Source organism: Danio aesculapii, chromosome 4 (genome assembly GCF_903798145.1).
Source record: "Danio aesculapii chromosome 4, fDanAes4.1, whole genome shotgun sequence".
Classification (NCBI taxonomy): domain Eukaryota; kingdom Metazoa; phylum Chordata; class Actinopteri; order Cypriniformes; family Danionidae; genus Danio; species Danio aesculapii.
The window spans coordinates 24,345,977-24,360,176 of NC_079438.1; the positions used below are offsets into that span (position 1 = coordinate 24,345,977).

The 14,200-nt window shown below is 34.7% G+C and overlaps 1 protein-coding gene and 1 long non-coding RNA gene across 2 annotated transcripts in view; both read right to left on the reverse strand.

The window, feature by feature from the left end:
* Positions 1–14,200, reverse strand: part of LOC130223487 (gastrula zinc finger protein XlCGF57.1-like) — a 150,727-nt gene that overhangs the window by 13,992 nt on the left and 122,535 nt on the right. The window lies entirely within an intron of this gene.
* LOC130222417 (uncharacterized) lies at positions 1,857–4,473 on the reverse strand. Its single transcript, XR_008836450.1, has 3 exons — positions 4,429–4,473; positions 4,011–4,070; positions 1,857–1,891 (listed from the first exon to the last, which is right to left on the reverse strand). It is a non-coding gene; the product is annotated as an uncharacterized LOC130222417 (long non-coding RNA).

Genomic DNA, 14,200 nt, shown 5'->3' on the forward strand with positions numbered 1-14,200 from the left:
TTATAACAAACTTTCACAACAGCCAGTCAAGTTCATGACAAATACAAAAATGTTTATAATGACAACTTTCTGAACTTATCAGCAAAAGTACCTAAAAGCTATAACAACTTTTCAAAAACATATTCAAGTACTTACTGAAGAATAGCAACATTTTTACAAAACACTGAGAACCAATGTGTGCTTGGCGAGTCCAGGTGTTTATGGTGACTAGACTGTCATATTGCAAACCGGTTGGCATGAGGAGACTTGGGGTTAAAATGTCGGGAATTCCTGGAAGGCTCCCATGTGTTATCCCAGGTTTTGCCACTGTAAAGTATCAGAAGTGCACACTATCATTAAAGAACAAAGAATCAAGATGATTGTTAGGTTTCATTTAGAAAGTTCAGTGATATATTATTTATATCTGTAAAGTGTCATTAAATCTGGCACTCTTGAATTAACTGCTTGAATAAGTTTAACATTTTCAGCATGTTTTCATGTATCCCAAGCAGATCTGACAGTCCTACAGACTCAGAGATGAAGATAGTGACTGCACTGATCACTTCTTGCTATTTTAAAACACCACTCTTTGACTCATCATTATATGAAAACTACAACAGCATACAGTGCTCCACCCTAATAATATTGCTAAATTATGACAAGTTTATTACTTTACATGGCTAAACATTTATGTTATAGCTGCATGATTCACTGCTATTACTGTAACCCATACAGTCTTAGCCCCAACCTAATTGACTTTATTAGAAAACTGCATAGAAACCTGTTGCCTTAAACCACTTGTGTTTTTTATACAAGGTGAAACTAAACAGCCATACTTGAATTAACTTACAACATTTACAATCTTATTGGACTTACAGTAACATTTTAATTTAAGTAGGGCTGTTAAGTTTTATCTTGCATATAATGTAAGGGGTTTAAGGCAATGATTTTCTATACAATGTTCTAGTAAAGTCAACTAGATTGGTTAAAGGAATAGTTCACTACTTACTCTCCCTCAAGTGGTTGTAAAACCTTTATTATAAAACTTCCAAGTTCTTTGTGTGGAACTGAAGGATAGTTTTTTGAAAGAAAGCTGAAAACCTGAAACCTTGACCATACATAGGAGTAAAAAATATACTATGGAAGTCAATGTTACAGATTTCATCTTTCTTAAAATCTATATTGTTTTGTGTTTATACTGAAGAAAGCAACTTCAGACACATTTGGAACAAGTGAAGGATGAGTCCATTAATGACAGAGTTTTCATTTCATTTTTGGGTGAACTATCTCTTTAAGAGTATACTGAAAGAAATGTCCCTACTCAATGATGCTAACTTCAGCTACATGTGTAGCCCCTTGAGTACTTAATTAGAAATCAAAACAATGATCAGATCAGTCCTATTTATGCCTCATATATCATATTGGCACAGAATGGATCTACTTAGTGTTGCATGAAATTAAACAAATAATAAAACTATGACTTACCACACAATACAAGACAACCAGTGAAATTTCAACTCTACTTTTTCTGTACACAAGATGAGGTTCCAGCTTCAAAATGGCACCCATAACACTGATCCTGAGTGGGGTGGTTGTGCTGCTCTGTGAGGTTGTGACTGTTCAGATGCAGTGCTGGTGAAGAGTTCTTTATTAAAAGAAAGTACATTCTTTTCCAATCCTGCACATATAACAAAGAAGAAAATACAATAATTTTAAATAATGATTCATTCTGAAAAACCTTACCCTTAGTCAAGATGAATTCATATGGCCTCTGCATTTCTTTTGCTACATGTATGGAAGACAGATAAATAATTATGTCTGCAACCCACTTATTTGCAGATTTCTCTACTGTTTTCCAATAAATCATTGGACTTAATCCAGAACATTAATCCAGTGTCTAAAGGTTCTGCATCTGAAATGAATATAAAACAGATGTGACATTAGTTAAACCCACTAAACTACTAGATACATCAGTACTGCTTTAAGCAATTGTAATGTTAATTTAAGTGTAGTCCAAATTAGCCTTAATCTGTTTAAGATTATGATTTAAAAAAGCATTTCTTGCATTAAAAAACCCCTGCCTCTTGTAATACATATGATCAATGGTAAATTTCTGAGAAGGTGGCAAGGTAATCCTTGAGTTTTACCATTAACATCATGACTAACATAATATTTGAGAAGTATTTGACAGCTTGTTGCGTCTCTTTACCACAATTTAGAGATGATAGATTCTTTCTTTTATTAATAAATTGTTTAAAGGCCAAATTATACCTGGTAATAGTGTATGATATTATGTGAAATACATCCAGTTATGTTAAACTTGAGCTTATGTTATGCTTTGAATAATGAAAAGTTGCATTTGTACCTACTGTAATAAGGGCATAATCAATTACATGCCCTGCAATTTTCCAGCCTTCTTTTCTCAACAGGCTTATCTCACTCACTCAGGTCACCTCCTCACACACTCACTCACATCACTCACTACTCACTCACTCACTCACTCACTACATCACTCACTCACTCACCTCACTCACACAACACACACAACAAACACCACACATATATACAGTTGAAAGTCAGAATTATAGCCCCCCTGATTATTTTTACCCCCAATTTCTGTTTATTACAGGAGAGCAGATTTTCTCAACACATTTCTAATCATAATAGTTTTAATAACTCATCTCTAATAACTGATTTATTTTCTCTTTGTCATGATGACAGTAATAATATTAGACTAGATATTCTTCAAGACACTTCTATACAGCTGCAGTGACATTTAAAGGCTTAATTAGGTTAACTAGGCAGGTTAGGGTAATTAGGCAAGTTTTTGTATAATGATGGTTTGTTCTGTAGACTATCGAAAAAATATAGCTTAAAGTGGCTAAAAATTTGTGACCTTAACCTCTTAAGGCCCAAGGCTGGTTTTTTTGTACACGCATTTTTTATTTCTCTTTATTTTATTTTTTTTATTTTGGCTTATTGGAACCTGATTAGAAGAAAACCTAAGTACCAACTTTTTGAAATGATGTACTTTAGAGAAAAGTAGTCCATATATGTGGAATATGTCCAGAATTTATATAAAACCACAATAAAGTCACCTTTGTGTAATAGAATGAAAAACTCTTTATTTCTGCCTGAACACAGCAGTTTTTTTCTTGCCTTTTGTAATGCATTAATAACACATACACACATATTTTTTGAACATGCTTGACTATCAGTAAAAACATTTTTTTGCCATTTTTGGACAGTTAAAATAGTGTTTGGGAACATTTCATATGCTGCAAAACAGTTGCAGTATGACCACTGTATGTCTGTAACAAAATATTAAACATAAGACATAACAGCTAAAATGTGCTGTCCATGTATGTGGCCACTAAGCCCTAAGAGGTTGACAAATGGTTTTTAACAAAAATTTAAATTGCTTTATTCTAGCCGAAATAAAACCAAATAAGACTTTCCCCAGAAGAAAAAATATTATCAGACATAACTGTGAAAATTTCCTTGCCTGTTAAACATCATTTGGGAAATATTCATAAAAGAAAAAAAATCAAAGGGGGGCATTATATATAATGTTGTTTGTTGTGTGTGTCTGTTTTTAAGGCATGAAAAATAATTGCAGTTACAATGTAGCCTTTTGAACTTAAGGAAACACTTGATTGCTTTAATATTGATGTAGTTATGAATACAATTGTATTATTAGTAGGTAATATTATTGCATATTGCATAATTTATTTAGATTTTGGACGATTACTATTGTGGATAAACAACAATCTGGTAACCACTGCTCCTCATCTTCAAATGACAACTATATTGTTCTGAGCTATGCACGACTATATATGGGGAAAATATTTTTTATAAATTAACTTGGATGTAATTAGATAACATCGCTAGTTTGCAGTACATGCTTTATTTATATCAGTCTGCAGTCATTTAATGCATCAGGAGATAACTTCCCTGCTTTTATAAAAGTTCTAAACAAACCCCTATATCTAAATCAACCAAATCGTCTTTATTTGTTTACTTTTACTTACCGCGTGGAAAACCGCAGTGGACCTTGGGATCGCAATGAACCTTGGGATTGCGACCATAGACTGTAAAAAATATATAGATCTCGACGTACTATGACCCCAACTTCAATGAATAATTTAATAATACAAAGATCAGCTAAAAATATTTTGTAAAACTTAGTACTTTAAATGTAATATTTTTTAAGTTAAAAAACAACAAATTAAATCAGTTTTTATTAGGCATACTTACCCTAAACTGGGCAATTGAATATAATTTCACTCATTAAATATAAAGTAAATGATAACATATTTATAAATACCAACTAATCTCCAATAAAAATTAAAAAATACATTTTGTAGCATTACACCTACCACATATTGCTGCACAGTTGAACTCATCGGTGATGCATTTTGACCAATAGCTGAGCGATGTTAAACTCACTGTTGAATAGAAGTCACGTTGACCGATGTATATTCTCATTTACAGTTGTCTCGACCCTCTTTACAGACGCTTTTTCATGAACAAAACAAAAAATCCACATATTTAAAAAAAACTGTTATAATAGACGTTTAACCAGGGTTAAAATATTGCGTTGACATCTTTTGATGGCTTTGAACGTTCTCCGTATGACGCCTGAGGCAACCCATTGAAAGCAATGGAATTCCTTCTGCGTCGGTTTAGAAAAACTAGTACACTATATAATAATAAAAAAACGGCGTCTGGTAACCCTGTGTCAACAATAATAATTAAAATACTGCGTCTGGTACCATATGTCAACAATAATAATTAAAATACTGCGTCTGTACCCTGGTGTCAACAATAATAATTAAAATCTGCGTCTGGTACCCCGTGGCTGTAATAATATCGTAATACTGCGTCTGGTACCCTGTGTTATAATAATATTAATAAAAATATTTTTTAAAAAGCGCAGCATCAGGTACCCTATAGCAAAATAAGTCGTGCTAGAGACACGAAAATGATTTCCTATTGAAATACATTGGATGGAAATTCGTGCAAGGTGACACGAAAAAAGAGGGAAATTCGTGCCCATGAACACGAATCAATAGATTAAATTTCGTGACTATTTCACGAACTGCCGTGAGACTGGGTTGGGTATAGGGGAATCATAGGTGACTAAATTGGCAGTAGTGTATAAGTCTGTGGGTGAATGTGAGTGTGTATGGGTGTTTCTCAGTACTGGGTCGCAGATGGAAGGGTATCTGCTGTGTAAAACAGATGCTGGAATGATGGGCGATTCATTCTGCTGTGGCGACCTCTGATAAATCAGGGATGAATCTGAAGGATAGTGAGTGAGGATAGGTAGGTAACTAGACCTCACATCTTATTGATACAATAATATTAACTGACATTTCCAGTTTTTATGTAAAATGTTTGTGGCCAAATTAATGAAAGTAGCCAAGAAGCATCACACCCTGCAATATAGCGTGACAAACATTGCTCAAAAAGGTGGCCCATGTATTCATCATCCTGACACAAACTCACAGCGTTCAGCATGTAATTTTTCAGATGTTAGATCAAAAACATCAGCTGCCATTCATGTTGATACTTTAAAAATAATTCTGTAGGGCTGTCTATCTTTATGAATAATGTCTTGCATTTTACACTGAATTCGTCCAAAATAGGTTTGAATTTGTTTTCTTTTGCTAAAAATAATTTCTTAATCAAACTTGACTGCAAAGTGCAAACAATTTTTTTTTGTTTGTTTTGCATTAGGCTAAAGCTGCTTATTTCTTCAAGAGCAGCTCTTTACATAACCCGCTATTTTAGTGTGTGTGTGTTTTTTCAGGTGTTGTGGTTATTTTATTTAATGAATAAACAATAATTCTGTAACAGTTTTCTCAGTCACTGGTGCATTTCTCAGATCAGAATTGAAATTCTCAAAACTCCTTTGTGGTGGTGAGAGCGTGGCCGAACACCCGAAAGGGGGAGAGAGAGAGTGGAGACACCGGCGGCTGGTCAGTAGCCCAATCAGAAATAATTAATAACACCTGCTTTCTCTAGTGATTGGGCCGGAGAGACGCCTTCTTAAGGGACGAGAGAGAGACCAGTCGGGAGAGAGAGAGAGAACCCAGCAACAGCCACCACATTGGGGAGCTTGTGCTGAACCGTGTGACAGAATACAAATAAATCGTATTACGTACCTTAACGCCGACCCTGTCTTCTTCTTCCCTTACAAAGAACCTTGCTACATCCTTCTTCAATCTTCAGATCATCATTGTCACTTGTGCACATAACAAAAGCAGTTTCTCATTATGAATAAGTTGCAAACACTTTTGTACATCCATGCCAATGATTATGTGCAATTCTCTGATGTTTCCTACATTATCAATTGCTGATGTCATGTTGATCAAAAATTATTATTTTGGCCCCCAACAGCATTTAATTGTTTGTTCATGGCATTTCTTCACACACAAAATGGCTGAACAAGTTGTCATAAATTTTGTCATAAAGCACATTTCCATTATACTTTTTGTTCTAAATCGGTCTACAATTTGTCAATTTCTCCCAGGTGAATCTTGGCTTTTTCTAATGAAGGTCTAAAACAAGGTTGTCCTATGTTTACATTTTTACTTTGTTTTTTCTCTGTGCTATGGAGTGCTGTCTTATCTTTTCTGTATCACAATGACATGATCCGTCAACAAATTACTGTACAAAAACCAAAAAATATTGCCATAGTTTAGATCAGAACAGCCCTCCAGAGTGCACTGATATTGGCAACATGACTACTGAGTAATTTGACTGTCTTATCCATACACAATGACAGCAGGATTTGTCATTCTGAAGCCAAGTTCATCGACATAGAAATTCAGTTTTGAGATCTAAACTAAGGATTTTGAGCAGGAGACTGGCTTTTGCAGGTAATCTGTGGTGTTTTGCTAATTATATGCGTTGTTTTGAGATATGCACTTAGGCTCACTATTTTGCAAATTTCAATTCTGATCTGAGAGTTGTGCCAAAGTGACTGAGAAAAACTCTAATGCATTTATTCTATGCTGAAAGCAACATATACAGGCGTGACTACCTCCAAAACATGTACATGATCTTTTTTCACGTAATAAATTCAGGATTTTTTGCATTATATTTTTATTCATAAATTGCCCCAGTATAGTTACCTTTATTGTTGTTGAAAAATATTTGTTAAAGATTATTTACTTAAGACAACAGTATCTGCCTATGTAAAATCATATGGTCAAAAGACAATTCAATAAAAACTAAAAAACAGCATAAAGTATTTTTAAGCATTTGATTGTTTTAGTAGTAAATGTACAAATCTTTACAAAAAAAGCACTATATTTTGCGATATGAGAATGAAAGACCAGAGAAATCCCATGCTGTATGATCGCAAGTTAACAAATGGCTTAAGCATTTAAACGGCATGCCTTAGAACTGGAGGGTAGTTCACATACAAATTACAATTCTGTCATTTACTCATCCTCTACTTTTTCTAAACCTGTTTGAGTTTCTTCTGTTGAATGCAAATGAAGATATACTGAAGAATACAGCGGCAAAAAATAGCCACTATGGGTCAACGGTTCCATTGTTGGACTGAGACAAAAAAAATAATAATAATAATAATAAAAAAATCAGCCCTGGCATTTAGAGCCAGAGTAGCCCACTGCATATAATCAAAATGCTACCCATCTGTCCACACCATTGAATATGTTTACAACTCCTATTCCATAAAAGCACAAAAGCCATACACACAAGTCTTCACACAAGTAATCAACATTTTGTGAAAATAAGTGATTATTTTCAATATTTTTTGACAACATACCGTGTTTTGTATTTGTCAGATCATCACTATTTCGCTAGATCTTTGCCTTCAGGTAGGTTGGTAAGAGTAAACATTGCATTTTCTTTTAACGGTTGCATTTCTTCATCCATAGCTTTAACCCATTCACTTGCATTTACCGATGTCACCACCTCTTTGTATGTTTGTGGTATATTTGTGGTACATTAAACATGTATAGTCTATAAAAAAATCAATGTTGATCACATCACCTTCAAAACCACAAGCATAATCGCTTATAAGCTTGCAGGATATCTTCTAACTTCTGGTTCATATTCCACTGGGTTGTCTACAATGACCTCAGCACTTTAGACTCTCCAGGACTCTTCCTGATCTCAAAATCATCCTCAACAACTGGAATCTTTGATTCAGCATTTGCTTCATATACAAACTAAACAAGTTTGTGTTTCTAATATCTGTGTTTCTAATAATCTTTGTTGCTGTTCTATATCTGCACAACTCTGGTTTGCACTCATTGGTATACGCCCTTAATGTTATTGTATTGTATTGTTTACAATTTTTTACTGTATATTTTTAGACAACATTTTATTTATGTAAATTTTTTTGATTACATTTTATGTATAATTATATTTATTGTAAATTCCTTCTTAAAAACTCTACTTTTTGTAGTAATATTATATGTTAGGCACCTAGGGTCTGAGAGTAACATAATTTCGATTCTTTATATGTACTCTACATGTGGTTGAATTGACAATAAAGCTGACTTTGACTTTCTGTACTTCTGTACTTTCTGACTTTCTTGATGAAAGGATAGCTGACAATGTATGCTGGACTGTTCTTGTCAAATCCAACAAAAATGCCCTTCTCACACCTCGAATACAACTTTCCTAACTTTGCTTTGTCATTTCTGTAAGCGTAACATGTTAACCCACACTTCTGTATTCTAGCAATGTCGGGCAGTCTGCCGGTTAACATGAAGTATGGCGACTGTTTAGTGCAGTTGTTAAAACACTATAGCTGCTGTGTGAACTGCAAATGTCCACAGTGTCTTCAGTAACCCACTCTCTATTATCATACTTATAGCCATTTCAAATGATGTTCTCTAATTACCTTCAGCAGTGCCGTTTTGGTGTGGAGAATATGGTGCTGATGTCTCATGTCTAATTCTACTTTTACTTAGTATTTGACACTCTCTCTGTGAATTCTGTACCATTGTTGAACCTGATACGCTTAACCCGTTCCATATGGAGCTACATCGGCCAGGAATTTTTCAGTAGCGGTCACTGTGTCACTTTTGTTTTTCAGAAAGTATACAAAAACTAGTCATCTGTGAAGGATAATGCATATTTATGACCATTTTTGAACAATGGGTCTATAAGCCCTGCTAAATCAGTGTCCACCATTTCTAGAGTTGCTTAGGCTCTTGCATCTGGTCCTCTATTTCTAGTATGGACAAACTTTCCCTCTGTGCAGACTTCACTATGTGGGATGGCTTAATCTCTCTTACACTTAATTACCATATCTGTCCCTGAAGCAATGAATTTCAAAGCTTAATTTTCTGGACTTGTGGAGCTCATGTTCTCATGAAATATGGAATAGGCTGAAACTTATTTGGGCTACAGTCCCATTTGCCAGCATAAAAACAATATTTATCAACCAAATAAACAAACAAACAAAAATTAAGTAGTATTAAAGAAGCTTTTACAAATGACTAAAAAACATAATCCAACATTGAACAATGCATCCACACATATTTAAATTTGATACATTATAATGTTAGCATTCAGATATTATTTGAGTGTAAATTCAGAATGTGCAACTTACCTTTTCAGTCTTCAATGAAGAAAAGGTCTCAGTAGACTTTTCTTTGTATGTTGTTTATGGTAATAATCCCAATGTAGGAATCTACAAATGTAGTTTGTCCTCAAGTTGTTCTCTTCACTCAGCAAAATAAGCCAATGAAGATTCTTTTAGGAACCCGGAATATATAGATACAACCCTGCCAAACTACTGGATCTGGAATGTGATTGGATAATACTCAATTGGCCCCCATTAATGCTGGTATAAAGATGCAAATGAGCAGGAGCAGTGAAGACTCAAGACACATTACTGTGGGGGAGCGAAAGTTCAGCAGCTTTACAAACAAGTTTTACAGAGAAATAATGACGTATTGAGAAAATAAGTTGACTTAGACCATCTTTATATGTTTCATTTGCTGTTGTTGTATAGGCCTATTGATGGACGCTTTGCCAATACATTTCATGCCTGTAACTCTCTTCACAACAACACAGACACAGGTTGTTTCTCCAGAACAGGCGTTTATTTAAGGTCGTCCATAATGTGCTTTGCTCCTGACGCCATGAGAACTGTATTAGTAAATGAACACAGTACAAACGTATAAGAAATTATACAAACCACGATTATCTAATACATTAAGCAAAACAAATACCTCGTTGGTCGCTTGTCATGAAAAGAGGGTCCTTGGTTTAATAAAGTCTTCTTCACTGTCCTTTTTGACTTATGACAGCAGCAACTTTAAGCTCCTTAAACATGTAACTTTACACAGCATTGACATGCGTCTGTTCATCGTCCGTTTATCCGGCGATTCATAAACAAGTCACTCACATTACACGTCATTTCCTTAAAGTGACACGTTTCTATATTAAATGTCTTAAAATACAACAAATGAAATAATACATTTAAACCTTCCAACACATTTACATTTATAAATACACTTCAGCTATATTAATACAAAATATTATAACCTTAAATCACTAAAGAATGAAATATGAAACAAATATGTAAATAAATGTGCAATTATGCAAAATGCTTGATAACAGCTCTTACACATGCCTCCCTGTAAAAGTATTTAGTAGTATTTTCAAACTTATTTCATTATGATTCATGTTGTGGCTGCTGCATTTTGTAGTTAATGTTGATTCACTTATGCTGGGGTATTTTGATTTGAAACACATATCAATGTATTTTTCCCAAGTCTGGTTATAAAGTAATATAAAAGTTGTGTGTTGTTTTTGTAGAAGCTTCTCAGAGTCTCTTGGCTGAAGTCTTTGTTTAAAGATGCAAATGAGCATTGAAAACTCAAGCCACACCGATGTCTCAATACACACAACTACATTCACTTATATAATAGTTATAGAAGACTCATACTTTTATACAGTGGTTTTAGTTTTTAATTTATTTATCATTCATAGAAACCATTTCTAAACTTCACAGTGAGGTTTTATTTGTTAAGTTCAGTCAATACATTGACATGAGCTAACTATTAGCAATGTTTTAGTTATTTATTTATCACTGAACTTGTTCTTTATGTGACTTTAGAGTCTTTTATTTCTCTTAAAGCACATGCTGCTCATTACTGGTTTCTGTAAGACTGTCAACACACTCTTAACAGGTCAATTATTTCTGTCCAAAAGTGTCTATAGATTTTAACCATCAATATGTAACTTGTTTCTGTGCCTTTTAGTGTTTTTAGTTGAACAGAACATGTGTGAGCACCTCAGCTTTCTCGAGAGCCTCTTATTCACCTGGTATGTAACAGATGTTTTCCCTCTAATTATTACTTGTGTTTGTGCATACAAATATGCATAAAAATTCACAAAAGCATATATAAGATACCCTGTGACAAAACCTTTTCCTTTTAACACAGTAAAGCTATCACATACTGGCCATTTTTTGCTACTTTTGGCCTTAGTAGATAATTGTTTGTACATTAATCACAAATGGATGAGAAACACTGTAACTTCAAACTCATTTGTGTTCATTCCAGGTGCTGTGAAATGTTATGTACAAGCTGCAGAGGCAATCAGGTGTGAGTAAAGTGCCATATATCTGATCCAGTTTTCCAGCATCTTTTTTGCTTCAAATTAAAGTCTTTTACACTAAAATCATTATGAAATCGGTCTTTTGTTGCTAATAATTGCTTTATATTATCTGAAATATAACTAATTCTATTATATAGCTTTATCTTTAACAAGGAGAAGGAGGGAAAATGCACTTACTCTGCATAGTGACATTCTGAATTCCAATTGAAACTAGCCTAATAGACAAAGGAATCAATGCTGTCGAATCAATGCGCAAAAAACACAACACACTAAAGGTTACCAAGACAGATCTCACAACAAGAAAGATCTGTTTTGGTACAGGCACAAATCAAGCAACACAAAGAAATCAAGAAAGCAACTTTTAATCAGAAACTTCCACAGCACAGCAGCTTCTAAAAGCACCCAGTCTGACAGGCTCAAATATATATATAGCAGCTGGGCATAGTTAATCTGAAAGCAAGTTAGGCCGTGGTCACACTAGAGTTTGTCCTTGCAAAATTCTGTTGTACGGCGCTGCAAAAAAGGGCGGGATAAAACAATATGATTAGACATTGCTAAAAGCGAGCGATTGCTCCATATAGCTCATGTTTTGATCTTTTATTGGTCTCATGCACTCACGTGATGTGATTTCAAGCTTTGGTTTTACCTTTCTGGAGTCCACTATTAAATCACGTAGCTATATATTTATAATTAGAAAATAATTACATCACAAGTAAAATTACTGTATAGGCAGTCTATACAGGGTAATTCAATGACAAGAGATCACTTTCATATCTACACAATGCAGAACTTTTAATGTGATTAACCTGCTCCACCTACACCAACTACAGCATTTCTCAGACTTCTTTTTCACTATGGTGAAATTACAGTGGTGGATTCTCATAAAACAACAACTGCACTTACTGCTGTAACTTGTTTTCAACAATAAATTTTAAATATGTGTCACATAATCATTTAAATAAATGGATCATCATCATGTGCAGTTATCTTTGTTAATAGCTGTCTAATAGGCCAGACCATTAACTGAATAGGACCGTTTTACATATAAGAAACCTGTGAACAGGTATAGCTGTTCATGCCAATACCAACTTGATAGCCTAAAGCATATTACATAAACAGGACCTGCCTTACATGTCTTAAGACAAATAAGCAAATGTGTCTATAACAATACATGCTTGATTCCCCAGATCATTACAATCATTACATCTGAATGGTGCCTTTTCACATATTTTAAAAATAACATAACCATTAGTAAGCATAGTTTTTCACCAATACCAGTTTAATACCTCAAATAATTACACATATGTGAGGCGTCACAGTGGTGCAGTAGGTAGCACTATTGCCTCTCAGCAAGAAGGTTGCTGGTTCGAGCCTCAACTGGGTCAGTAGGTATTTTTATGTGGAGTTTGCATGTTCTCCCTATGTTCGTGTGAGTTTCCTCCAGGTGCTCTGGTTTCCCCCAAGCCCATAGACATGCGGTATGCATACGATGCGTGTGAATGAGTGTGTATGCATGTTTCCCAGTAATGGGTTGCAGCTGGAAGAGCATCCGCTGCGTAAAGCATGTGCTGGATACGTTGGCGGTTCATTCCACTATGGCGACCCCTGATTAATAAAGGGACTATGCTGTAAAGAATGAATATATGAGTAATATCACACGAGTAGCAGTGCTACGTGGCCTTCTATCAGTTTTTGTATTTCTATTTGTTGTAATGGCCTGTTGTTATTGCAATAAAAAAATAAATTTAAAAAGCAGTGCGATGTGGCTGTATATAAGCAGTGGTGGGAGCCGTGCGTTATAGTGTACACTAGGCACTCGAGAACGATTGTCCCTCTACCTGTTGTTTCAATCCCCTGACAACTTTGCTCATCTTCAGAACACAAATGAAGACACTTCAGATGAAATCAGAGAGTGTTTTTTTGTGTGCAAGAAACTGTTGAAAAAAGCAGCCAAAGTAGGAACTGTTGAACCATATAGTGGCTGTCTTAGCTCCTGTATTCTCTTCATTAGTATTCAACAGAAGAAACTCAAACAGGTTTGGAACAAGTAGAGGATGAGGAAATGACAGAATTGTAATTTTTATGTGAACTACCCCTTTACTGCTTCTTTAAATAAAGGTAAATTAAATATTATTACTGAAGATATTGCTAAAGAATGGCAGGAAACGTGGAACACAGACGACAATTCATGTGAAAAAAGAAACCCTATATAAGCCTATGAAGTTGTAGAAATAGGAAAAAAGAGGTCTTAATTGTGAGGATGAGATTTGGACTCAGATATTAATAGGAAGTAATGTGTTGTAGACATGCAAGTCATCATTACTGGATTAAAACGTTTCTCAAAATTGTCTTAACATGTTTAGATTAAAGGTTTGTGTGTGTGTGTGTGTGTGAGAGAGAGAGAGAGAGAGAGAAAGAGAGCAGATATAGTGTAAAATGAAAATCATGGGAGTAATGTATCAATCAGTCATGACAGCAACAGTAAGTGCCAAAAAAAGCTAAACACAAAAGACTTTTATTTTGGCGTTGCGTGTGACGTCATCAGGCGGCGCCGTTTCAGCGCTGAGATTCAACTGGAGAAAGGTTTGTTTTAAAACGT